Here is a 27,980-nt window from a genome sequence, read left to right as displayed (position 1 = left end):
CATTATAAAACAAAGTATACAATTCTAAAGGAGCTACAAGAGCAGAGGAACCTGGATACATGCATACATTTCTGAAGATAGTGTACAGGTTAAGAACATAGTTAATAACACATTCAGCATCCTGGGTTTATCAATAGGGACATGAGGGAGCAAAGCAAAAAAGTTATGATAAATTATGATGGCATTAGAGATCGGAATGCACTGCCTGTGAGAGTGGTGACAGTTCAAGGCATTCAATATACAATTGGATTGTTATTTGAAAAGGAATCGTGTGAGAGTTACAGGAAGAAGATGGCAGAGTAGCATTCGGTCAATTGGTCATATGGAGAACCAGCTTAGACATAATGGACTTCATGGTCTCTGTCTTTTCTGCAACATTGCTGTCCTGGAATTGAGACCTGGCTACAAGCTGGATGTGACTGGAACATGAATATTTCAGGTTTTGTGGTATTTAAACAGACAAGGGTATTGAAATAAGAGATAAGATAATATTAACAAAACAACATTAAAAATATTCACATACACCCTCTTAAGGATGTTCACATCTTCATATAATGTAGTCAGCAGAACTAGATGCAATATTATGTTGTGACCAAACCAAACTTTTATAAAAGTTCAACATGACTTCTTTGATTTCATACTCAGTGCTTCTATTTATCAAGTTAAAAACTCCGCAAGTAATTTTTTACTCTACTCTCTCAATTTGTCCTGCCACATTGAAACATCTATGCAAATACACTCCCAGGTTCTTCCGTGCCTACTGTATATAATTAGTTCTCTTATATGAATATTGCCTTTTCCTATCCCTGTGGTTATCCACTTTTTTACATAAAATAACATCCACCACTAATCTATTTGTTTTGTCAGTCTATCCATGTCCTGTTGCAATTGATTAGTGTTTGTTTGGTAACATCAGTGCAGTGATTCTAACGAGGTCAGTCAGGTGGACCTCATAAAATATGATTCCCCCAATTGCGGCTGTTTATTTAGTCCAATGTGAAATTATTTCTCTGGTGACAAGAATGGGATTTTAGCACCAGATCAGGTTCCTCCGACTCTGCTTCTGATATGGGCAGTGTGTAATGCACAGTAGATCACCTCTTGTGCATGGAGTGTCTCAGACAAAATTCATTCTCTTCCTCAGGCGGTAAAGACGTCAAGGTGGTGACATAAGATCATAAGACATTGGAGAAGAAATTAGGCCATTCAGCCCATTGAGTCTTCTCTGCCATTCAATCATGGTTGATAAATTTCTCAATTCCATTCTCCGCTTTCTCCTTGCAACCGTTGATCTCCTTGATACTCAAGAACCTATCTATCTCAGTCTGAAATATACTCAATAACCTGGCCTCCACAGCCTTCTGTGGCAATGAATTCCATAGATTGACCAGTCTCTGGCTGAAGAAGTTTGTCCTTAACTCCATTCTAAAAGGTCTTCCCTTTACTCTAAAGGTGTGCCCTCGGGTCCTTGTCTTGCCTACCAATGGAAACATCTTCCCAACATCTACTCTGTCCAGGCAACTCAGTATTCTGTATGTTTCAATTAGATCCCTCCTCAACTTTCTAAAATCCATTGTGCATAAACTCAGAGTCCTCAAACATTCCTCATACGTTAAGCTTTTTATTCCTGGGACCATTCTCATTAACCTCCTCTGAACACACTCCACTGCCAGTGCATCATACCTGAGATTTGGTGCCCAAAACTGCACACAATACTCCAAATATGGTCTGACCAGAAATAAACTTTGAAAGCCTCAGAAGTACATCTATGCTTTTATATTCAAGTCCTCTCAAAATAAATGCCATCGTTGCATTTGACTTCCCAACTACTGACTCAAACCTGAAAGTTTACCTTGAGAGAATCCTGGACTAGAACCCCCAAGTCTCTTTGCACTTTAGATTCTGAATTTTGTCCCCAGTTAAAAATAGTCCACACCTCTATTCTTCCTACCCCAGTGCATGACCTCAAACATGCCCACGTTGTACTCCATCTTCCACTTCTTTTCCCATTCTCCTAACCTGTCCAAATTCTTCAACAGCCTCCTCGCCTCCTCAATGCTGCCTGTTCCTCTCCCTATTTTTGTATCATCTGCAAATTTAACCAGAATGCTCTCAGTTCCTTCATCGTGATCATCAATGTATAAAGTGAAAGGTTGTGGTCCCAACACTGAACCTTGTGGAACACCATTGTCACTGGCTACCATCCTGAGAAGGACTCTTTTATCCTTAATCTCTGCTTTCTGCCAGACAGCCAGGCTTCTATCTATGCTAGCACCTTGCCTCTGACACCATGGGCCCTTTTCTTACTCAGCAGCCTCCTGTGCAGCACCTTGTCAAAGGCCTTCTTGACGTCCAGATAGATAACATTCATTGGCTCTCCTTAGTCAAACCTGCTCGTTACTTCCTCAAAGAATTCTGGCAGATTTATCAGGCATGACCTCCCCTTGATGAAATCATGCTGACTTTACCCTATTTTACCATACACTTCCAAGTATTCAGAAATCTCTTCCTTCACAATGGATTCTAGGATTTTAACCACAACTGAATTCTGGGTAATCCAAGATGGACGACGGGAAAAATTTCTGGCTGTAACAGCTGCTCCTTTTTTGAGGTATTTTTGGTGCTGGAGGTGATTTCCTTGAATTCCAGGAGCAGCAATTACTGTTTTGTATACTATTGCATTGTTTTGGAACTTTGGAAAAATAGAGTCAAAACAACAGCAGTGTTAAGAGGGAGAAGAACAGACAAAGGAAGTACATGGTGTGGTCATTGCAAGAGAGAGAGAAAGATAACCTGCACATTTACTGCCTTTGCTGTTTGAATTCATGTATCGCTGGGCATCGGAGTGCATCTGGGAAAATTAACAAACAGTGAAATTCACAACTGATCTTGGAAAACTGTTGGGCGAAGTTCACAGCACAGAATCAGATAAGTTAATTATTGTTTTAAGCATGGCTGACAGAGTATCTTCAGTACTGAATAGAGTGGGTTCTTTCTTGATTATATCTTTTTTGGAGATATGTCTCTTGATTAAACTTAAAATATAAGCCATAGCTATTAATTTAACCTGGGGCAGTGACTGTAGAGGAATAAGACAGTGTTATTTTCTGGGTCTGTAGATTGGGAAGGATCAAAAATGGCCTTTAATAGAGTGATATGTACTTCTTGTCTGATGTGGGAGTTTAAAGAGAGTTTAAGGGTCACTGCGGATTGGCTGCGAATCTTATCAGATTGAGTGGATCGGTTGGAGAGACACTTAGAAGCAATGAGGAATTTGCAACAGCAACAGTATGTGATTGTTGGCAGTTATAGGAAGGGGGGAAAGTCTCAGATACAGTCACATAGATGGGTTAACTCCAGGAAAGGTAAGAGAGGTAGGCACCTAGTGCAGGAGTCTTTTGTGGATATACCCATTTCAAACAGGTATGCTGTTTTGGAAAATGTAGGGGGTGATGGATTCTCAGGGGAATGTAGCATGAACAGCCAAGTTTCTGGTATTGAGACAGGATCTAATGTAATGAGGGGTACATCGGGTTCCAAGAGATCAATTGTGTTAGGGGACTCTCTAGTCTGAGGTACAGACAGACATATCCGTGGCTAGCAATGAAAAAGCAGAATGTTTTGTTGCTTCCCTGGTGCCAGGATCAAGGATGTCTCAGGGAGGGTGCAGAATGTTTCATGGGGGAGAGGGGTCAGCAAAAGGTCATTGTCCACATTGGAACCAACAACATAGGAAACAAACTTGTATGGAGATCTCAGCTATCTGTAAGAATAATCGGGTAGTTATGGTAGGGGATTTTAACTTTCCAAACATAAACTGGGACTGCCATAGTGTTAAGGGTTTAGATTAAGTATGTGCAAGACAATTTTCTGATTCAGAATCTGGATGTACCTACTAGAAAAGGTGCAAAACTTGACCTACTCTTGGGAAATAAGGCAGGGCAGGTAACTGAGGTGTCAGTGAGGGAGCATTTTGGGGCCAGCGATGATAGTTCTATTACATTTAAAATAATGATGGAAAAGGATAGACCAGATCTAAAAGTTGAAGTTCTAAATTGGAGAAAGGCCAATTTTGACGGTATTAGGCAAGAACTTTCGAAATTCTGGATTAGTGGTGCTGGAAGAGCACAGCAGTTCAGGCAGCATCCGAGGAGCTTCGAAATCAATGGTTCGGGCAAAAGCCCTTCACTTTCGAAAGCTGATTGGGGGCAGATGTTTGCAGGTAAGAGGATGGCTGGAAAATGGGAAACCTTCAGAAATGAGATAACGAGAATGCAGGGAGAGTATATTCCTGTCAGGGTGAAAGGGAAGGCTGGTAGGTGTAGGGAATGCTGGATGACTAAAGAAATTGAGGGTTTGGTTAAGAAAAAGAAGGAAGCATTTGTCAGGTATAGTAAGGAGAGATCGAGTGAATCCTTAGAAGAGTGTAAGGGAAGTAGGAGTATACTTAAGAAGGAAATCAGGAGGGCAAAGAGGGGACATGAGATAGCTTTGGCAAATAGAATTAAGGAGAATCCAAAGGGTTTTTACAAATACGTTAAGGACAAAAAGATAACTAGCAAGAGAATAAGGCCCCTCAAAGATCAGCAAGGTGGCCTTTGTGTAGAGCCACAGAAAATGGAGGAGATACTAAATGAGTATTTTGTATCAGTATTTACTGTGGAAAGGGATATGGAAGATATAGACTGTAGGGAAATAGATGGTGACATCTTGCAAAATGTCCATATTACAGAGGAGGAAGTGCAGGATGTCTTGAAATGTTTAAAAGTGGATAAATCCCCAGGACCTGATCAGGTGGACCTGAGAACTCTGTAGGAAGTTAGAGAAGTGATTGCTGGGCCTCTTGCTGAGATATTTGTATCACCGATAGTCACAGATGTGGTGCCGGAAGACTGGAGGTTGGCTAACGTGATGCCACTGTTTAAGAAGGGTGGTAAGGACAAGCCAGGGAACTATAGACTAGTGAGCCTGACCTTGGTGGTGGGCAAGTTGTTGGAGAGAATCCTGAGGGACAGGATGCACATGTATTTGGAAAGGCAAGGACTGATTAGGGATAGTCAACATGGATATGTACGTGGGAAATCATGTCTCACAAACTTGATTGAGTTTTTTGAGGAAGTAACAAAGAAGATTGATGAGGACAGAGCGGTAGATGTGATCTATATGGACTTCAGTAAGGTGTTCAACAAGATTCCCCATGGGAGACTGATTAGCAAGGTTAGATCTCACAGAATATAGGGAGAACTAGCCATTTGAATACAGAACTGGCTCAAAGGTAGAAGACAGAGGGTGGTGGTGGAGGGTTGTTTTTCAGACTGGAGGCCTGTGACCAGTGGAGTGCCACAAGGATCGGTGCTGCGTCCTCTACTTTTTGTCATTTACATAAATGATTAGGATGCGAGCATAAGAGGTGTAGCTAGTAAGTTTACAGATGACACCAAAATTGGAGTTGTAGTGGACAGTGAAGAGGGTTACCTCAGATTACAGCAGGGTCTTGATCAGATGGGTCAATGGGCTGAGAATTGGCAGATGGAGTTTAATTCAGATAAATGCAAGGTGCTGCATTTTGGAAAAGCAAATCTTAGCAGGACTTATACACTTAATGGTAAGGTCCTAGGGAGTGTTGCTGAACAAAGAGACCTTGGAGTGCAGGTTCATAGCTCCTTGAAATTGGAGTCGCAGGTAGATAGGATAGTGAAGAAGGTGTTTGGTATGCTTTCCTTTATTGGTCAGAGTATTGAGTACAGGAGTTGGGAGGTCATGTTGCAGCTGTACAGGACATTGGTTGGGCCATGTTGGAATATTGCGTGCAATTCTGGACTCCTTCCTATCGGAAAGATGTTGTGAAACTTGAAAGGGTTCAGCAAAGATTTACAAGGATGTTGCCACGGTTGGACGATTTGAGCTTTGGGGAGAGGCTGAAAAGGCTGGGGCTGTTTTCCCTGGAGCGTCGGAGGCTGAGGGGTGACCTTATAGAGGTTTCCAAAATTATGAGGGGCATAGATAGGATAAATAGGCAAAGTCTTTTCCCTGGGGTTGGGAGGTCTAGCATTCGAGGGCATAGGTTTAAGGTGATAGAGGAAAGATAAAAAAGAGACCTAAGGGGCACCTTTTTCGCACAGAGGGTGGTACGTGTATGGAACGAGCTGCCAGAGGAATTGGTGGAGGCTGGTACAATTGCAACATTTAAGAGACATTTGGATTGGTATATGAATAGGAAGGGTTTGGAGGGTTATTGGCTGGGTACTGGCAGATAGGACTAGATTGAGTTGGGATATCTGGTCGGCATGGACGGGTTGAACCGAAGGGTCTGTTTCCATACTGTACATTTCTATGACTCTGAGGTTAGGCTAATTTGTAATCTTGCATAATTTTCTGTGTTTTGCCTTACTTCCCTTTTAAACAAGGGTGTCACGTTAGTGATTTTCCAGTCTTCTGGGACCCTTCCTGATTCTAGGGATTCCTGAAGACATTTGCTGTGTCCATCTCAGATTCAATGCTTGACTGAGGGAGAGAAACCACAGGTTCCAGAAGTCAGAAAGATAGACAAGGAGCTTAGTACATTTTGCTCCCACAGCTTTCATATGGTTCATCTACTTTTTCAGGACTATCACACCTACCTGAACTTTATATGTCACCTGACCTGTCGTTGACCATGCTTCTTGTGTATGCAGGGCCATTCCCATGGTTCCTCCATTCAAACTTCATCCCCTGAAGTAAACTGCCTCTCTTGCTGAGCAAAGTCTTGTGTCCAGCATTGACATTGCTCATAGTGTTTCAATCAGTAAGTTTTGTAGTTTTACTTTCTGTTCTAATATCCAATTATATCTTACTGTGCCCCAATCACTAACCTTAGGGAATCTCACTGTCTAAAATCTCTCACTCTGAAAAATCAGTTAGTTTTTTTTGCCAAGTTTCAGCCTGAATCTTGTTTTTATGACTTTGCTTCGGTACAGATTTGTTCATTATTCTAACATTAACTCTTACCCTAGACTAATGTTTCATTTATATACTACAATGCAAAAATCACTTCCTATGCCTTTTGTTGCATGACATCAAATTCTCTACGTTATCCCATATCCCAAAGTGAAAAAAAAAGGACCAGGAAAACAGTAATACTTGGAAGTGAATATGTTGGTCATACTGGCGTCCATTTCAAAGTACACGAGTCTGGTTGGATCAGTATGTCTCATTTACCAGTTTTATTGTTTTTCCTTCTGTTTGTCCTTTTGTTCTTTCATCCTTTCCCAACCCTTTCAATGACATAAAAGTCATATTTCTACCTGCCTTCGATTCTGAAGATGTCATATTAATTTAAACTGTTAACTCTTGTTTTTCCTCCATAGATAATACCTGAACTGCTGAGTATTTCCAACACTTATTTTAATTCAGATTGCCAGCATCTGTAGTATTTTGCTTTAATTTATCATTACTTGCTTCTTTCTGGCATTCAGCCAATTTTTTTTCGAATACTGATTCCATTTTATTTTATTAAACCACCTTTTATATGGTACTTTGACAAATGTTTCTTGAAATCAATATAGACAACACCCATTGCTTTCCATTCATTAATATTCTCTGTTGTTTACATCAAAAAATTAATTATATTAGTCAAGAATTATCTACTTTTTACAAATCCATGTTGGTTTGCCTTAATTAACATAAACTTTTCCAAGTGCCTGTTGACTTATTTTCCCTGATTTTTGATTCTAAAATCTGAACTACCATTAACATTAAACTAACTTAACAGAAGAGTTCAGTCAAGTTGAGTGGAAAGTAGACACTTTATGGTAGAACTGGTAAAACAAAAAAAAGGTATTATAGGGAGTTCTCTACGTATCTCCAGAAGGCAGAGGTGAAGGTGGGGGATATAAGAACAGGAACATCAAAAAAGTCTGTTGCAAAAGCAAAGTGATAATCGGAGACTTTAAATTTCACACAGTTTGGAGGAGTAGAACACCTTATGTCCCATTTTCTTCTGTCCATTACTACAGTTCCCTGGAATGGTGTACTCGTCAACACACTTAAACAATGAACCAGAATCCAGAAGGCTGTTCACATTTATGTCCCTTTGCCTGTGGTGACCTCAGTAGGTTTCAGTTGTTTGCTTGAAGCCTTGAGAGCCCTGGCTCAGTGTAGGATGCTTGTCTCTGGCTGCAGCACACTGAGGCAATGGCGCCAAACACAGAGGGGCAGGTGAGAGTCTGTTCCAAGCATAAGTGCCCAGAAAGGTGCTCCCAATGGCAGCAGTTCCAGCTGATCTGCCAGCTTGAGGCCCATTTGGTCCTCTTTGCTTTCCTGAGAGGACTACAAGGTTGCAAAAATTCCAGGCACATTGCCCCTCTCACTTTGACTTCAACACTGTCGATCAGAATATACACCCAGTACCCAATCTGTGAATAGGAACACAGCAACAGGAATAGGCCATTCAGTCTGTCAATCCTTTTCACCTTTCAATACAATCATGGCTGATCGAACACTTCAAAATCTTTCATCCACATTACCCCCATAACACTTTACACCATTGATAATCAAAACATTATCAACCTTTACTGAGCTTCAACAGCCCTTTGGGGTTTGTTAACCATTTTCCAAGCTTTCAGAAAAACTCTTCATTTTGGTCCAAAATTGCAACTTCATTAATTTTTAAATTATGACCCTTGGTTCTAGACTCCCCAACCAGGGGAAACATCTTACTAGCATCAACCCTGCCCATCCCTTTCAGTATTTTGCAGGTTTTAATCACACCAAGTCTCGTTCTTTGTCCCGGTTTGCCCAATCTCTCTTCATTATAGTCCTGCCATCCTAGGAACTAGTCTGGTGAATGTCCATTGCACTCACTCAAGAGCAATCATATATTTCCTGAGGTAAGGAGACCAAACTGCACACTGTACTGACCAGGTGAGTTCTGACCAAGTTCATTTGTAAAGCAAGTCTTCACTACTCCTGAACTCAAATCCTCTTGTAATAAAGGCCAGCATTCCAATAGCCTTCCTATAGCTTTTGGACCTACATGACATACTGATAAGGACACCACGGCCCTTTTGTACATCTATGTTTCCAAAGTCCATAATCCTAAAGGCATTAGCAAATCTCCCTCCAAGGATATTGGTCCTGGTCATGTTAAAATGTAACTCATCCAGCTTGTACAGATCCAACTGCTCCAAATCTGGTTCCACTGCCTCAGAAATCTGACCCTCTCCTCCTATTTTGGTTCTCCAGCGACATATTCTATCGATTAATCTCACTGTTTTTACACTTACTAGCACACGGAACTGGGAGTGATCCTAAGTCCACCACTCTTGAAGCCCTTGCCATCTCTCTGAATTCTGCTTTCAGGCCTTTATCCCTCTTTCTACCTTTTTTGATGGTATCAATATGGACCACAACTTCTGGCTGATCCCCATCCAAGAGTAGGTTGTCCTGCAGGTGACCTGTGACATCTTTGATGCTGTGAGGCAACACACCATCCTGGAGTTACATTTCATGCTGCAGAAATGCTTGCTTGACCCCCGGCCATGGAATCCACTATCATTAGTGTCCTTCCATTCTTCTCCCTTTGGGTGCACTCTCCTGAGGTGCTAATGCCTTCAATAGTTTCCAGCAATATGATTGACAAGAATGATAGGCTCCTGCACTACCTGCCTGGTTTCTTTAGACGACCTGGTAGTCGCCCACCCCCTCTCTGCCTGTGCACTTCTACCTCCTTACGGTATTTACATTCTGCTGTCTCATGGATGCACAAACGTCAGTACAGTCACTGCTCATGTTCCAAAACCTGAAGGTCAAGCTTGTGCAGCTGGTGACACTGTTTGTCTGGGACTCATGGTAAGTCCATGAGGACACACATACTGTAGAATGTACACTTCACTTGGCCAAGCTGAACTACCGTCCTGTAACTCTGAAAATTATTTCTTTCCCTTGGAATAAATACACAACCACTATAAAATCCTACTAATAACTTCAATTAAGTTAATTTTACTTTCCTTCTTTATGATTTTATTTTACTGTGACATGGTTTCATTTTACCTCTGATGGCTACTCTTCCCTCTTGAAATCCAAACAGCTGCTGCTTCTTTATAAACTCCTTTTTTTAGTTTTAAGTTATTTAACTCAATCATTACCAGCAGCTTCTCTTCAGCCAATAAATATATAGATTTCCTGTGATGTTATTCCAGGATTTTCTTTCACACTCAGTCTCTCTCGGTGCTACGTTCAGAATGAAGTCACTCCCCCCTCTCCATACTCGCTTTAAATCTGGTGCCACCTCTATCAGCACTATGTTCAGAATGAAATCACTGCCACGCTCTCTGTTCTTCTTAAATCTGCTGCTTCCTTTTTCAGCACTGTCTTCAGAATGAAGTCAGTTTCTGCTCACTGCACTTTTTAAAATCTTGCTGCCTGATCTCTTAGCACTGCGTTCAGAATGAACTGTTTGAATTACCTCTCCATGACAATTACCAGTCTGTCAATGGATGAAGCTACATTTACTGAAGAGTGGATCAATTTAGCACTTACTGTCTGGATGGTCTCTTCCATTATCTGTGCCAGTGTGTGGAACCCCTCTGGAAGCATTGAAACATTTCTATGAACTTTGCATTCATTATCCAGCATCTGGTCCCTGACAGATGGCCCCATGTTTCTCTGATGCATATTTCAGAGGCTTGTCATTATCTGGGAGTCAGTACCTAGGTCACATCTAACACTCTGACTGCCATTCTCAAGAATGTTACTAGCATGGTAGTTCAATGAATTTTGTGGGTGCTATTTCTTTGGGCTTAGAGAAAGCATTTGCGAAGATTCGGTATAAAAGGCTATTAACCCTTTGAAAGTGTATGGAGTTGAAGGCAGTATACTGACATGGGCAAGGAATTAATTAAAAATAGTTACAGAGTAGAGATATGAAGAAGAGGTACAGAGAGAACCCCGTGTCGAGAGTGTGGTGCTGGAAAAGCACAGCAGGTCAGGCAGCATCTGAGGAGCAGAAGAATCAATGTTTCAGGCAAAAACCCTGACGCCTCATTCCTGATGGAGGGCTTTTGCCCAAAATGTCAATTCCCCTGCTCTTTGGAAGCTGACTGACCTGCTGAGATTTTCAAGCACCTCACTGTCAACTCTGATTGCCAGCATCTGCAGTCCTTACTTTCTCCAAAGAGAGAACCCCTGCTGGCAGAGAGCAGCTAATGGTCTCAGTTTTTCATGACAATGTTTATCAATGGGTTAAATGTAGGAATAGAGAACCACACATCCATATGCATATATAGCCATATAAAGTAGCTGGGATTAGAAAACTACAAAAGAACATTGACAGATTAGACAAATAGACAAAATAGAATGCCATACGAAGAATGTGGCACTTTAAAACTTGAAGAAAGGTAAGTATTTTCTCAGTAGTAAGACACTAGGGGCTGGGGAGGAGAAAAGAAATTAGAGATTTATAAATAGAAATCATGAAAAGTTACTTGACTCGTACAACACTTTAATAAATTAATGCAATTTATTTCTAAGGAAATACAAAAGGGTAAACATCATGCCACAATTGTAAACACTTGGAGTAAGATCTGTAGTATTGTGCTCAATTCTGCACACTGTATCTTGGAAAGGATATATTGAGTGTGGAGGAAAGTGACACGGATTAATTACTGACACTGACACATTTAAATCACAAAGACAGTTTTTAATGAATTATTCTTGCATTCCCTTGAATATAGAAGATTAAGAGTTGATCCAGCTGGGATTGACTCCAATGGAACATTGGTAACACTGGACATTTTGAGTTGATGTACAGTAACTGAGATATATATTCCACAAATACTTTGTAAAAATGACTAAAGAATTGGAGATAAACAATTTCCTCTGGAATAGTCTACAACATTATGGACTAACCTTAAAAATACAGCTAGACCATTCAGTGGTGATGTCAGACAAAGGATAGGAAAATCTGGAACTTGTAATCATAAATAACTTGTAGTCCTCCCACCATCCTACCACACCCTATGACCAACTCATAGTTGAGATTAGATCAATTGAAAATGTCAGAATTGAATGTTTGTTAGGCATATAATAAAACCAGGTAACTGGAATTGAAACATAGAATACTGATGTTCTAATTGCATGACAAAACAAGCTTGAAGGATTATGTTTTTCCTACATTCCACTGAGAACGTGCAAAATATTTGGTTAAATGAAGAGCAGAAAACATGCGTGTTTATATTAAAACTATAAGTTGTTATTTATACAAAACTATTAATGTAATAACATGCCCTATGGCACTTCATCAAAGCACAGTCAGAAAAAAAATTGGCACCAAGACATTAAAAAGAAAAAGGAGATAGTGAGGACTGCAGATGCTGAAGATCAGAGTCGTGAGTATGGTGTTGGAAAACCACAGCAAGTCAGGCAGCATCCGTGGAGCAGAAGAATCGACGTTTCGGGCTTAAGCCCTTCATCAGGAATGTCCAAAACATTGATTTGCCTGCTCCTCAGATGCTGCCTGACATGCTGTGCTTTTCCAGCACCACACTCTTAATAAAAAAGAAAAGGTAGGGTGGAAAGTGGTAGCTTCTCAGAGTGCCATAAAGCAAGAAAGAGAAGTGAATGACACATATTTAGGAAGAAAATTCTTTGGTTAAAGCTTAGACAAGTGAAGGCACAAACACCCATCCTATGAAGATGATGGGATGCACAAAGAGTCACAATTGAAGGAAGGCAGAGTTCACAGGTTGGCGTAAATTTGTTGTGAGTTATAGAAACTTGAAGGACAAAGTCAAGGATGGATTTGAGGACAAAGATAAGTCTTAAATTTGGACCAAGAAGCCAAAACACTTCTTCAAAATTATTTGCTAAGATATTATAGCTTGTAAAGATGTATAAATTTAAAATTATTGGGAAAAGTAGAAGGAAGAGGTTAATAGAGCTTGTTTTTTTTTCAGAAGGAGAGGATTGTTATGATATGGAAAGCTGTTCTGGAGATATTGTTGAAGCAGAAGCCATAATAACTTTGAAAAGGAAAGATCAAAAAGAGTGTTGAGAAAAATCAGGGGAGTAGAACCATTGGATAGTTCTTTCAGTCACCTGCTTCTATGCTGAACAACAGCTGAGATTCGGAGATGTCCAGCAGCTGAAAATGGCAGGGAAATATGGCTGTCATCAGGGGTCTGAGGCTTCCTTACCAAAATTCTATACAGGATCTGTAAGCGGCAGCTCCTGTGGACTATAACCTTAAAACAATGATCATGTGACTTAAATGCACAAGTTTAAGGAAAGCAAATAGAGAAAGAAAATAAGAACAAAACGTGGCTGGAGAAATATGACAGGTCTGCCAGCATCTGTGAAGAAAGAAACAGAGTTAACCTTTTGAGTCTAATATGACCATTCCGCAGAACTGAAAGGAGCCGGATTAAGTTGTTTTAAATGCTGTTGTCAGACGGGGAGGATGAGGGAGTGAAACACATTGTGAGGGTGCGCAGAGCCCCCTCACAAAAAAAGAATGAGGAGAGTGTTAATGATGGTAAAGATAAAATGGGTATAAATGAATGTATAAAAAGGAGAAAAACTGTCCACTCCACTCAGAGAAAAGTGAACAAGACATGACCAGTGTGAGTGAGGTGGTGATATAAGAAACATGAAGGACAGAGGTCATGTACTAAGGTTGTACTACTCAGTATTGAGTCCTAGTTTTCTCAAGACAATAAATTGTGAAGGGGTTTTAACTCAATAGTGAGTTCTTGAGGTTGTAAAGTTCCAAGTTGCATCTCTTTTGTTTCTTGTGGACTCTGCTCTTAGCAGAACAACCCAGTCTCTCCTCTGCACACCTTCATTTACACCCACATGACATCTCTATCTCTTCTTGACCACCATTGGCACTTCCTTTGTCTTTTGCTTTAAGCAACTTCACAATCTGTTCCACTCACTCCTGCTCCCCCTATTAACAGCATTTAAAACATTTTCCAGTCCCTTTCAGTTCGAAAGAAAGGTCATATTAGACTTTAAACATTATCACTGTTTCTCTTTCCACAGAGGCTGCCAGATCTGCTGAATTTCTCTCGCATTTTCTGTTTTTGTTTCAGCATTCAGAATATTCTGCTTTTCTTTCAAGTTAAGAAAAACAGAATTCAAACCATGATAAGATATTCATGTTGCTACACATACCTTACAATTGCCAACATAATGATAAACAAGTAGCTTAACTTAAAATATAATTACAAAATTAAATAACATCAGCACAGAATTGACATCCTCATATAAATTTAAAGATTAAAAGGTTTTATTCCTCTCAGGCAGGCCTCTTTGGAATTTCTGGGCCATTCCATCAGCTGGAGCAAGATAGATTTAGCATACTTTATACCTTCCTGACTTTAGGAATTTAATTTAATTGTAAGGCAGGGCCTTATAAAGTGTTTTGCTATGTACAATTACCATATCCCAATACTAGGAGCCCTGTCTTTACAGAACTGACTCTTCCACAAAAGATTTCTTTTAGCTACTGTAAAGAAGAGAGATGTGTTGTAATTTTTTCATCTTGCTTCTCTGGTCCACAAACTCAGTTGCTTCAGTTGGATCCTTTTGTGCCTTTTTGTGATGTGGTATGGTTTTGCAGGCACAATAGTTGGGACGCTTGAAGACTCGGAGCCTGGCAGTAAATTGTGGTAAAAGATCTAGAGAAAGGAAAGAAAACAACAAAAATCACAAGAAAGCAATTTATTTACATCCTTTAGCTTGCTAGAATTTCAGTATTTAATTGACATCATCAAGTCCAATAGTCTTAATTCCACTACAAAGTGTTTCTTAATTTTTATCATAATTTGAATGAAGTTTTGGAGGTAGGTTACTTTGGGACCAAGTTAAATCAGATTACTCTTGGGTTTGTCTGAGGGAGTTGAACTAGATGTTTGAAGCAAAGATGGTGGCTTAAGGGCATTGCTGGCAAATGTAAAATTTAGAATTAGAATCCCTACAACATGGAAACAGGCCCTTCGGCCCAGCAAGTCCACACCGACCCTCCGAAGAGTATCCCATCCAGACACATTCCACTATTACTGTTTGTTTACCTCTGACTAATGCACATTCCTAAACACTACGGGCAATTTAGCATGGCCAACTCACCTAACCTGAACATCTTTGGGCAGTGGGACGAAACTGGAGCACCCGGAGCAAACCCACACAGTTGTACCAAACTCTACACAAACAGTTGCCTGAGGCTGAAATTGAATCCAGACCCCTGGTGCTGTGAGGCAGAGTGCTAACCACTGAACCACCATGCTTCCCCATTGCTCAACCTAGATGAATTTGAAAAGTTGGTGGTAGAAACTCTTGGGCTGTGACAGTCTGCGCTGAGCATGTTTCAATAATACTGCTGGATACAGCCTTTCAAGGTTGTGAGACAACAACAACCTTCAATAAATATCCACATCACATTGATATGTTACTGGAAAGGAATCTTGGAATGCTTCATTACTTCGTACATTATTCTTGCACAAGGCATGTTTTCAACATTATTCCAGTTTTGGAATGAAGTACAGATATTCCTGCGTTCTTCCAAGCACTTGCCCTTCTAGGTAGCTCTGATCAAGATTTGGAAGGTAATCTTGGTAATAACTGAGAACTTAATTATGCTAAACAGACTGGTAACCTGAACACAGGGTACACCAAAATACGAAAGCTTTCAATATACTGCAGTTCTCTATAAATAAGACTAATAAACTTGATATCATTATTTTCATTCATATGCTTTTTGCAAAGCATGAAACTCTACATGGTGTTGTCATTTTGAAGTAAAATATTGCGCAACCAAGATTCAATTTTGTTTCTGAGCTCTATAAGCTGTCCATACATTTACACCTTTCTGAATGTCAATATTATTGAGCATGCCATACACTGCTGCAATTCTGTACCAGAGGCACACACTGGAGGGCTCTCTTCGAACAGTTCAAATGGAGAAAATCTTTGCTGATATCTTATAATGGAATGGTTCAAACAATGGAGCTTTTTCTTAAAGGGGAAGGATGATCAAAATAAAATATCTTTTGGCCAGAAAAAGTCATTTTTTTTTAAAAGAAGTAAAGTAATTTTGAAATTTGCAGGATGCTCGAGTATGAATTAGTCGCTAGAAACTATGTGGTTGAAGAATGTTTATTGGTACATAAAACAGTTCATGCTTTGAAGCAATAGCGATGAAAGACCTTCACATAGACTGAGGCCCTTTCTCCAATTAGACAGATTTCATTGCAGGTGAGGGAAACATTCCAGAAATGCTCATACATATTTTGTATTTTTTCTTCTTTGTTTGTGTCAGATTTTTCTATAGTTCTGCACTTGTTGTAAAATGTTGATTCACTTCATTTCCATGTTAGTTGCAGTCATGTTTTGAGTATAGGTTTGTTTTCTAAATTTCAATAGGCTTTACTGTCAACTCTTTTATTTGCTTTCTTTCTTCACTGGCCAGTTTTAATGAAGTAGCTTTTCATCCATAGGCTTTTGAGTTAGAAGTAATAGTGCGACCAACCAAACACCTCTGTTAAGTAGGCTAGGTGCTCAAAGAGTAGAGTGATGATAGGTCCATCCTATTCAATCACTTTTCTCAGGTCAGGGAGTTAGTATGTAGCAAGTGCTCCCAACAAGATCCCTGTTACCAAGATAGGTGGGATCCTCTTCGACGGGTCATATGGCCTGCTTCCACACTGTAGGGATTCTATGATTCTATGAATCAGATGATCTCCTGAATAATGATAATTGAGTACACAGGAGAGAAATTATGTGGAATTCTAAGCACTAACCTCAGCTGGCATTACTTATACTTGCACAAGCAAGCTGAGGTTGCAGTGTTGTTCAATGGCGGCCCTAGTTAATGTGACTCAACATGAAAACCTGATCTATCAAGATTGTGTGGACAATGATTGTACTCAAAGGACCTCATTTTAAGCAAAATATTGTGCAGGCTTCAACCAAGGTCCATTTGGCAAGCCCTGTGGCGATGGAGATTGGCCGTAAATCTGACAGTTCCTTATCCAGAATCTGCGCAGAGGTGACAGATTTAGAAAGGTTTTTTTGGAGATCTGTGGTGGAAATGAGGATCTGTGATTAAGCATTCTCAGCAGAATACCCTCTGTCACCCCAGATGGACAGGAGTCCAGAAAGACTGCCCTAAAAAAGGATGTCCCATTGAAAAAGAAAGGCTGACAACAACCCTCATATCATGGAATAGAACCTTAGGTGCACTGGTAGCTCCTCCGCAGTAAAAATAAGAGACTCAAGAGTTATCACCAACTACTCAGCCATATCAAACATGCCACCATCATCAGCACTAATGCCCAGTCACTATCACTGATAAAAGTGTTAAGGACATGTTCAATATTAAAATTGATAAAGGTCTCTCTGACATCCTGAAAGAAGAGATCATTCTTTTGAGGACTTTAATGCCAGGTTTGGCTATGGCTCTGATATCTAGGAGAGTGCACCATTGGGCAAATCAGGGTGCAAAAGATTCAGGCAAATGGAATTCAAGTGCTTACAAAATATAACAAACCACCACTGTGGTATTGGAGACATGGTCAATCAAGGCATTCAAGATTACATTGAGTGATTATTTAAATAAAGTGAAGGGTTAATTGAATGGGCATGAGAATGACACTAAATCATGATACTCATTTGGAAGGCCACAATGGACTAAATGGTCTTTTTTTGTGCATTAAGAATTCTGTGATTCTGTGACTCAATACCTTTCTTCAAGAAAGCAGATAAATCACACTATGGAAACCATTAAGGTATTTCCATTTTTCCCATAGCTGAGCAAATCCTGACATGGATTCTCCTGCACTGCTACCTCCTGTCATTTAGAAAATCCACAAGTGACAAAATATGGCTTTAGACATTCCAAAGAAGCTTTTGCAAAGTCTCTGTTGCTCAATACACCCAAGGAAAATGATGAGAAGACTAACTGAAAGCCAGGTCAACAGGCCTACAGCAAACCCCTGAATCACTTCTTGTCTGGAAGACTGAAAGCAGCTCCCCCTAAAGATCCTGCTTTGTCACATGGCTAACATTCTGGGAAGGAGCTGAGGGGAGGAAGAAAATGCTGCAAAGACACTCTGAAGCTCTGCAGCTGTGCTGACATTAATGACAGGGAGGAGATTGCTACTAATTATTCCAAACGGTAACAACCTGCCCATTTGGCTACATCACACATTGAGTCACAGTGTTTCATGAAGAGTCAGAGCAGCAGAAGAGAAGGGAAGAAAAGGAAACAAATTCTACTTGCCTCATGGGACATCCTGCCGCATGTGTCCAAAGATCTGTAGATTTCAGAATTCATACACATGAAATCTTATGGGCAGAAATTCAAACCTGAATAAAAATTATCCCCGAATTGGGGTATCGCCAATGACAATAAATGGAATACAGAATAACTTTCAATAGTTGGCAATAGTAGAAAACTTGAAGGTTTCACAAACAGTGGGGATGAAATAGTATTGAAACAGCCTAACAGAATGAACAGACAAAAGTCAGATAGAACTTATTATGGAGAAGAGTGGGATGATGAATTTTGGAAGATGGAACACAGACAGGTAATACAGATATAATGGAACAGTTCCAAAGGGTGTGCAGGACAGAAAGTCCTGGAGGTTCACATGCATAGATATATGATAGTGATGGGATATACTGAAGGAGTTATTAGGAAGGCTTTTTGGAGTTTGGGCTGCATATGTAGAAGTATTGTGTATTGCATTCATTCCCCATCAGCACGCATTAAGATGGGAGACTGAGGTCATTGAGAAGGCACTGAGGAGATTTACCAAAAATAATTTTGTCTGGAGGTGAGGTGAGGGAACAGCAGCAGAATGTAATTTCCACATGTTAAATGCAATCTTAGCTGAACCATTTGAATATAGAGTTGAGTTCAAATCGACTCCATTTTCACTGTGACAAGGACTTCATCCTGCAATGTGTGTGCATGAGTTAATACATTTTAAAGTAGATGCAATCAGCTTTGACGGCTGTTAAAGGTCTGTGGAACTACCATATTCTAAAGTCATTTAACTAGCCAGCTCTTGAAAAATCGGAAAAAAAAATTGTTTGCCACTTTAAGGAAAACCTGTTCTATCATGTTCAATAGCTGTTTATTGATGCAATGCTATGTTCTGTCATAACAGTATTTTCAATGCTTGGCTGTTTTCCATAACCTACCTTTCGTACACTTGGCCTCTAAATTTACAGAAAGACAATTTAAAGAGGTTATTAAAGCTTTATTTGATATAGGATATGAGCATGGTATTTATTTTTATAATGTTTAAGTATTTTGGGATCTTAAATATATTGAATAGCATTTCATGACGATGGAGTTTTTATTATATCGTTAGGTCTTTAAAAGATATTTAGGACTTTATTTTATTTGTGTGGTCTTTTTCATGAATAATGGGTGAGTTGTCATTGGGACTGTATGAGGCCAAATGGATGGATGAGAGTCATGAATTGACATTAGTTTCACATCAGCATAAAGGTGTTCTCAGGGTAAGTGAGGTCATGAGTTGATGCTATCAGCTTAGGATCTATAAGATGCCATGGAAGTGGGTGAGTGTCATGAATTGACACTAAACTAGCATAATGTCACATGAGACCTTGGAGTAGGTAGAGTTATAAAAATGAATTGTCAGTGAATTGGCATATGTGTCTTTAAGAGGTGTGTGAGTGTGTGGTGCTTATGAATTGACATTAAGTCTGCATGGAGGTATAAGGTGAAATTGGGGTAGATATATGTAGTGAATGGAACCATGGCTAGGAGGATCTCATTGAGTATGAAATCCTTGATCAGGGTTGTTAAACTAGGCCAATCAGGGAGCCCTGGCTAACAGATATAAACAGGACATTGAGAAGTGGGCGCCGCAGGGAGTGGAGTGCATCATTTCTCCCTCCAACTCTATTTTGATTTAGTCCTTACCCTCTCCTTCACTGTTTGATCACACAGCATTGCCCTTTGATGTGAAGGGCACTGCTTGTCACTGGCCACTCGGGTGTTTTTCCTATCTTCCTGGTGGTGGAAATTGAATAAAGATTGGTACACTTTGTGTCTTTCACTGTGTCTCACATCTACACACACACACACACCATGGGTGCTGGGGAAAAAAATAAGCACTACCGCAGTTAGGCGGTAGTGTGGAGGTTAATAAAAAAAAGAAAATAAAAAAAATAAAGAAAAAAAATTTTAAAAAATAAACAGGACATTGAGAAGTGGGCGCCGCAGGGAGTGGAGTGCATTATTTCCCCCTCCAACTCTATTTTGATTTAGTCCCTACCCTCCCCTTCACTGTTTTGAACCAAAGGAAACAAAACAAAGAAAAGAAAAGAAAAAAAATAAACAGGACATTGAGAAGTGGTCGCCGCAGGGACTGGAGTGCAGTATTTCCCCCTCCAACCCTATTTTGATTTAGTCCCTACCCTCCCCTTCACCTTTTTGATCACACAGCATTGCCCTTTGATGTGAAGGGCACTGCTTGTCACTGGCCACTTGGGTGTTTTCCTATCTTCCTGGTGGTGGAAATTGAATAAAGATTTGTACACTTTGTGTCTCTCACTGTGTCTCACACCATGCACACACACAACATGGGTGCTGGGGGAAAAAAAGCAGGAGTGTCAGATGTTCTGCTCACTAAAAAAAAGAAAAAAAAACAAATAGAAGTGCCAGAGCTTTTTTTCACTCTGAGAGCTGGCTCTTGAGGGAGCTGGATCAGTGTGTGTTCGCGTGCATGGACTCTCCTCCTTGGCTGTGTCTGAGAGGAAGGGGTCTGTCTTTGGATCAGCTGCCCCACATTCTGAGAGGAAGAAAGGAAAAAAAAATAAACAGGACATTACATAGCATTGCCTTTTGTGAAGGGCAGTGCTTGTCACTGGCCACTCGGGTGTTTCCTTTCTTCCTGGTGGTGGAAATTGAATAAAGATTCAAACACCTTGTGTCTCTCACTGTGTCTCTCACCTGCACACACACAACATGGGTAAAAGAATAAAAGAAAAAAAGAAAAAGAGAAAAAAATAAAGTTAAAAAAAAATAAACAGGACATTGGACTCACCACTTGTCAATAAAGAGTAACTTCGTGACGGGATACTGGCCTCTGTAGAGTTATTTCAAGGGAAAGCTCATATTTTGCAGATTTAAGTGTTTCATTAGGAATTTATATTGTAGACCTTCCTGAAAGATTAATGAGGGGCTCATCCCAGCTCTTCAGGTGAGATGATTGCAATACCAACATTACATTTCACACAATGGGATAACTCCCCTGTTCAAATATCTATGGGTTATTGTGGCTGCGCATTGTTATTAACATGTATTTTTTATACTGCAGTTATAGAATTATGCAAGCACCACATCGCAATGGTGCTTCAACTTAGGGTGTTAAATTTAGGTTGTTACAATAGACATAAGTCATAAAAATGATAGGATATTCAGAAGGGCTCTTCAGACTAGGCAGTGACATTCAGCTGGTCAGTCAGAGCATATGTACTACGCACATGCAAATAAAAGGTGACTTGGTGATGTGACAGTTATCTCAGTGTACATGCAGTTTATGAGAGGGTATTGTGCTCAGTGGCATGGGTTAGTTTAGAAAGTGTAAGAGGTTATTGGAGGTTGGTTGCAGGTTGAGGGAATACAAGGGATAGAGGACTTATTTTCTTATTAAAGACAGGAACTGAGGTGGAAGTTACATGAACCATGGTAGGAATTTTAAACAGCCTGTCTTCGCACTTGGCAGTGCCAGTCTCTCCCCTGGGCCAGTGATCTGGTTTCCTCCAGCCCTTGTTCCCACTGCCCCCTATCCAGAACAAACAGCCTACCAGTTGAGCAATCTTATTCCTCAGGGGATGAAAGTAATCAAATTTCTTGACTCTGCATTCACCTCCAAAGCAAAGATCCAGATTAGGGCTCTGCAACTGTTAGAGATCTTGAAGACAATTTCATTTTAAGGAGGAATCAATGGAGCCTGGAAAAGTGCTCCTTTAGAATGTTGTAAATGTTTCCACCACGCTTCTTTCCAGATACTACAATTTTAAGTGCTCCTTGACAACATTAATCTTTCTGGTTTATCTTTCTCCCCCAGCTTTTGCCCTGCAAATTCTATTAAAAATGCTTCTTCATTGTTCCAGGATCACAATGGTTAACTTTATATGTTCATTGGACTTTTCAGATCTTCAGGTGAACCTCCAAATTGACCATTGTCTTACTTTGTTTCCTCAGTCCCTTTTACATGTTCATACTATTTTCTTTGATCATGTTCATTCTTATAAGAGCTCACTTTTTTTATGCTTCTAATTCTTGTACTGATGCTCAAAGTTTGGTACTTTTTTTGTAAATATTTTTATTGAAAAGAAAAAATATTTGAGTTTCTTTTTACAAAATTACAATATTAATACAAAATAGTGTATCCACTTAACAATATAATAACAGCACCAATATAAAATTAAGAAAATTAACACTAATCTATTCTACAAACTACCGAAACACAATTTTAAACTTATGAAGTTGCTCTTCTCTTTCAAATTAATTATTATCTTGAAAATTATGGTGTAATCTCTCATTGAGACTATGGTTTTGCTATAGTCATTCTACTTGCTGCTTATGTTATGAAATGTATATCTCTATTACCATGGACACGTTAGTGAACCACTAATATCTGTCACTGTCTTCAACATCTTCAAAGTCTTTGACCAGGTGCAGCACCATGAACTACAAATCAAGTTAGCATCGTATGGTTTCCTACAAAAACCACATTATTCACTCCCTATTTTCCATTCAAATTCATTGATCCATAGCATAATTGATGGATCATCTCTGACACTTTTCTCTAAATGAGGTCAGCCTAAGGCTTGCACTTCTCTCCTATTCTGCTTTGCTTTATCATTCAACCCTCTTTTGCCAATGATTCCATTCTATGTTCGTGAACTTGCTTTCAATTGCTTGTCGCTTGGTGCATTTAGCCTCTGGCTATCTTCCAACACAGTAGCTAAACCATTACATGTTGATTCCTTCAAGGCTGTTTAGTAACACAAGGGAAATTCTTGTTGATTTTTGTTTGTCAAAGATGTAGTCAGGGTAGATTTTTGGAACCCTTCCATGACAGCAAATCACATGCAGTGCAACTACCATTTTTTGATGCTTGCCAGTGATGAACAAGGACTCCAGGAAATAAAGGCATGTATCACATGCAGTATCCCTTTTAAAATTTAGATTCTGTGCGCAGGCTGCTTTGCTCAATGCATTGTTTCTTTAAACATTTTTTGCATGGTCGTGTACATGCATTATTTATCACAGAACAAGGCCTGAAGAACATCCTTAGGGTTGCTGCATTGCTATGAACCTAGTCAGCATAGCAGATACTTTGATCACTTGTCTAACTGATGGCGACAACATTCCAACTTTGGTAACATTTCCTTCATCCATCAGTTTTGCGAGTCTTAATATTTAGCAGATTTGGAATTCTCACATGGCTTCAACTGGTGAAACTATTTTCGCTTGTGCAAAACCATTTCTCCCACTGAACAATTCTGGATATTCTATGAAATTCACTATGAAAGACTTGCAGTGTCCTCATGTGTAAGAGGAATTTGAAGCGTGTCTTATGTTAAACTATGTTTAACTATGGCCAGAACTTTCCAGATCAATTGTTTGTGTTGTTCCAATTTCTGACTACATCACCTCATTGACTCTTTTGTACTTCCTACATATTCATAATATTGAAAGCAAAGCAAATTATGATTTTGTAAATCTATTCTTTCCCAGAGTCAGAAAACTATGGAATTTCTTATTGTTCTCAATATCTCTGTCTATTCATAGTCTTCCAATGTTTAAAACTTAAACTTGATGTCATTTGATTATTATTGCTAAATTTACCTGAAATAAGAAGCTGGGTCTGGTTTACTGACACCAAAGTTAACAAGACATAACTAAGTTAAAAATCACACAACATTAGGTTATAGTCCAACAGGTTTATTTGGAAGCACTAGCTTTCGGAGTGCTGCTTCTTCATCAGGTGGTTGTGGAAAATAAGATTGTAAGACACAGAATTTATAGCAAAACTTTACAGTGTCATGTAACTTAAATTATATATTGAAATTGTTTGTTAAGTCTCTCATCTTTTGGAATGACCATGTTGATTTCAGTTCTTTCATATGTAAATCACAAAACCTTTTTTTTAAAGTTACATTCTCAAGTAAACTTTAACAATTGGTGTCATGTTGGCCCAGATAATGTATTGAAGGTGTGAGCTTCCCTGCATGAGGCTGTCTGTGCCACAATGGCCAGACTGATTCTAATCTAAAAAACGGATTTACAGAATCTTACAAGAATTCATGCAGTTTTTGAGCAAAGTAAAATGTAATTTTGCAAGTACAAATTCAGCTGACAAACTTATATGTGTATGTGTGCACATGGGTGTGGGTTTGGGTGTGTGGAGGTCGGGGAGGATTATGAGTGTCTGTGAGAGAGTGTGTGTATGTGAGTGTAAAGGGGTATAAGTCTGTGAGAGGGTTTGTGTGGAAATGTATGTGTGAGCGTATGAGAGAGGGTCTGCGTGAGTGTGTGTGCGTCTGTAGGAGAGTGTGTGTGTGTGTGTGTGTGTGTGTCTGTCTGTCTGTGTGTAGTCTAGTGGGGTCACCTGTACTGTGACATGAACCCAAGGTCCCGGTTGAGGCCATCCTCATGGGTACCAAACTTGGCAATCAGCCTCTGCTCTGCCTCTTTTCATTGTTGCCTGTCCCGAAATCCACCTTGGAGGACAGTCACCCGAAGGTCTGAGGTCGAATGTCCCGAACCGCTGAAGTGTTCTCCTCCACAGCCTCTGCTTGGCCACTTTTCGTTATTGCCTTTCCTGAAGTCCACCTTGGAAAATGGTCACCTGAAGGTCTGAGGTCGAATGTCCCGGACCGATGAAGTTTTCTCCGAATGTGTTTTTTTCAATATATAAATCAAGGTCTTTTTAATTATATAATTTCAGTTACATCGCACTGTAAACTTTTATTGTAAATCCTATGTCTTACAATCTTATTCTTCACATCCACCTGATGAAGGAGCAGTGCTCTAAAAGTTAGTGCTTCCAAATAGACCTGTTGGACTATAACCTGGTGTTGTGTGATTTTTAAATTTGTCCACCCCGGTCCAACCCCGGCTTCTCCAAATCAAGACATAACCAGAATGGGTGGGTAGTTTTAAAAGAAACAGAAGTTGCTCTGAAGCTCTGAAACTCAATATCAAGATCTAGAGGCTCTGAAGTGCCCAGCCATATCTAGTTCGTGTCTTGTACACTTTGCTCTCAGCAGAGCAGACTCATTCTCTCCTTTATACACCTTCTTCTATACCCACATTACATCTCTATCCCTTCTTCACCATCATTAACACTTCTTTTGTCCATTTTTCTAAGTAACTTCACAATCTTGCTCCTCCTCCCTCTTTTTCAAAGCAACAAAACATTTTCCAGCCCCTTTCAATTCCCTTTCCACTGATACTATCAGATCTGCTGGGTTTCTCTATCACTTTCTGTTTTTATTTCATTTTCCAGCATTCACACTATTTTATTTTTATGTGAATATTCAATTCACTTTGGGATTGATCTTCCCTTCCAATTCATTTAGGGAAGATTTGTTAATTTTCAGTCAATCACTTCTACACCTCAAAGATTAGTAGAAATCGACAGGATAGACAAAAGCCCTTTGGCCCACTGAATTTGCCCAAAAGTTGCTCCCCATCTCCCACCAAGTGCAAGCAAGGGCATACACTAGCAGGAGCCAACATTTCTTTCACATTTGCCATAAATATGTGCAACCATGGAAAAGAAATAAACATTTTGTCCAAGATCCTTCAAAATGAGAAATCAAGGACAGGTTTGGCAGTTTGGATGTGGGGAGTGGTGAGGATAAAGTGTTTAGGCAGTAAGGCAAACACAGTTTAACATTGTGAGGAATAACCAGTAAGGAGTTAATCTCATTCCTCAAGACTGCTGATCACATAAGCCAACTGGAAAAATCTGTAAAATGGGGCATTTTGAGGACCATTGCACTGCAACAACACCACAGCAGAACCAACTACATTGGGAGCTGGAGAGTCTCCATCAGAAATTAGACCTGTCATATACTATTGTGTAGAATAGGACAATAGGTAATAGGCATTTAGCATTGGCCACTCAACACTATGGGCCTGGAAATGAATTCATTAACAGTACAATATGACTGATAGGTCGAATTCCAGTGGCTGGGAGAGGAGGATAAGTAGTCTTATGACCATATTGGATTGTGCACCCCCAAAGAGAGGGACTCGGACCAACTCTCCAGGAATCAGACGGAAGTCAAGACTTTATGAGTGGTAAACCTGCATGAGACGTAATGAATCTGAGGACAGATGAGTAATATCACCTGCACACACATGAGAATAGTTTAGATTATGTAACCTAAGGCATTTTGTTAGTAATGCGGTTTTAATGCAATAAATCATTGTGATTTTTCAAAAAAAACTTTGTGTCTCAGGATTGTTACTGGATATCACTGGTAAGTGTGTGGTACATGCTTCTGGACTAATAGATCAACAGTATAACTTCCAATAGCACTTAAGATGTCTTCTACCCCATACAACTTTGCAAACCCTATTCTTCTTGCAGAGATAGCGATTGCAAGTGACCTTGCTTCCCTAGTAAAGACATTCAAGATGTTTTGAATGGTTTTATTTCAGTTTAGGTTGTGACAATAAACTTCCCTGTCATTTGTGACCTTTCGGTGATTTAATTTATTAATCCATAACAGCAAACAGCTGAATTAATCCTATTGGGGTTGTGTGGAACTGGTTAGTATGTAGCATGTAATCCTTAATCCATAATGGATAATAAATGATTAGATTTACACAGGGTTTTTTTTGTAGTTCATTTCTCATCTTGTGACATCACAAATGGCAACTCAGATATTAACAGAATAAATTTCCCAAATACACAATTGTCTAGCAATCATTTGGCATGTATGTAATACACATATGGCACATGACTCAGTGCTGGTCTTCTGATAGTTCAAATGGAAACATTAATTATCAACATGCACTAATGTCACTTTTAGCTGATCATATTGTCCTGCATTATTTTTAGGCCAATTCTCTTTATTCATCAGAGCCAACATTAACATAGTTGCATTTACAGTTTTGTGCTTTGATTCTCACTTACAATTCCAGAGTAAGTTTACACAAGGGGGAATAGTGCAGTCTGTGGGTGGATATAAGGAGTACTACATTAACTTTTGAAAGGGGTAGGAACTTTATAATGTCCTAATAATTATACTTAACAACTTGTCCTGTTGCCATTATGCAATGAACTTCTTTGTTATCTTAGAGCAGTGTCTCTTGTCTAGCAACTATATGGTAGTGTACTGTCCGCCACTAATCACTAGACAAGCCCAACACAAGCAAAGACAAAGGAGTATTGCTGCCAGCAATAAACAAATAGCTCTCTTAGCTGGTACCATATACTGGCAGAGATGCAAATATAACAAGGTTGTGTGTAAACATTCTACACAGTTGCAATGGTGCAAATTGTACCCTAACCATGAGGAACTACGCTTAGAAAGTACAGAAACCTTAACGAAGGAGGTTCTGTAAGGAGGGCGTAAAGGATCAAGGAGGTAAAGTTAGATGCCCCAAGGGAAAAGGCAATGACGTCTATGAAAAATAGAATTAATAATTAGAAAAGGGAAAAAAAAGTATGTGAAAAAGAATTCTCATCACTCACAGTGCGCATTATGGTGCACAAGGTATACCCGCAAGGAACAGTGAAAGGATGAGAAAGGAAATTTAGACTGAAAATATAGAATTGAGAAGGCCACAGAATTTACTTAATGTGAAAATAGGCAAATTTAAAGAACCTAGTGGAAGTGTCTAGCAGCAGAGGAAATATGAGGAAAAACATTAAAAATTTAGAAGGGTCATGATTTGGTAATTAAGCTTCAATTTCTGCAGAAAGATTTTTAAA

Source organism: Chiloscyllium punctatum, chromosome 5 (genome assembly GCF_047496795.1).
Source record: "Chiloscyllium punctatum isolate Juve2018m chromosome 5, sChiPun1.3, whole genome shotgun sequence".
In the NCBI taxonomy this organism is placed as follows: domain Eukaryota; kingdom Metazoa; phylum Chordata; class Chondrichthyes; order Orectolobiformes; family Hemiscylliidae; genus Chiloscyllium; species Chiloscyllium punctatum.
Note: the sequence above shows the minus strand (reverse complement) of the source record.